Consider the following 1,349-nt stretch of genomic DNA (forward strand, 5'->3'; position numbering starts at 1 on the left):
ACATTTATAGCGCAATTCCCAAAAAGTGTCCTCACCAACACCTCTTTTCCAATACTCTCAGCCAATACTTCAGTTCGCAACAATTCTCCACAACTCTTCTTCCGACAATTTGATATAAATATTGCTGCCAAAACAAAATCTGGGATGTCACTGCGAAGAAGATCAACTATGTATTGTCGCCAGCGACACTTTCCACTGACATAATCAGCGGCATCGACAAATGTTTTCTGTCGCGCACATAAAAATTTCACGCACTCTTTCAATGAGCATCTAATATAAATTCAACCAACTAACTTATGAATGAACGCCGGGTGTATTGAACGATTTACGACGTGTGTACGAAAACTGTGTGTGTGTGCGTGTGAGTGTACGAGTGTCAGCCGCCATGTAACAATCACAATATGCAAAACTTGACTTGTTGAAATATGCAACGCATTTCCGCAGCAGCCACATTGAATTGCCACTTACACTCGCGCGCCACACACCATTACACACACATACAAACGCATGCCTTGGAAGTGAAATTAAGTGATGCTGGCAGCACTGGCCACTAAGCAGCCTCCAGCTATTCAAATGTCCATCAGCGTGTCAGCATGGAACGTGCCAACGTACGCTGAGATTTCTGGCGCATTGGTCTTGCTTGCTGCTTTAAGCGTATGGTACGTCTTTTATTTTGCTACATCGCTGTTGTTGCTGTTTTGTTTGTAGTTTGCATTCACTAACTGCTTTTTCGTTTGCTGTTTTGCAAAAGTGTGAAATTGAAATTTTCTAATGTGATCAGTGACAGCAACGCGTCTGTCTGTCGACAATGAATGGCGCGCTAACTCACTCACACACACACACACACACCGTTTCTTACACATCTTGTTTTAGATGAGCGCGCTGAGTGGCGCATTGAAATGTCTGTCAACACCAACTGGACGTGCCAACTGCCAGCATTCAATTGGAAATTGGAAATCATTGTGGCCGCACAATAAAATACCAATTGGAATCGATTCAAATTGGCCTGCTTTAGATGATCAGCGGCGCGCGCACGTTACAGTATAACAGTTTAATGTGCTGGCAGGTTCGCTGCTTAAGTCTTTCGTTTACCCAGAAGCCGAATCAGACGAACAATAACTACAAGTAAATATGTATGTACATCTGCTTTAACGACTTCATCATCACACATATCGCACACATTTCGCTGATTATTATTATTATTATTACTATTTGAGTTGATTTTGCTGCTATTCGCAATAAAACAAACAAAACAAGTAAACATCTGCTGCAACTATCACTTTTAATTAGTCAACGCAGCATTACACAATTCGCCGGCGGAAAGATATAGCAAACTAATGATGCGAAAT

The sequence above is a fragment of the Rhagoletis zephyria genome, unplaced genomic scaffold (genome assembly GCF_001687245.7).
Source record: "Rhagoletis zephyria isolate East Lansing unplaced genomic scaffold, Rhagoletis_zephyria_1.1 Rzeph_scaffold_08150, whole genome shotgun sequence".
Lineage (NCBI taxonomy): Eukaryota > Metazoa > Arthropoda > Insecta > Diptera > Tephritidae > Rhagoletis > Rhagoletis zephyria.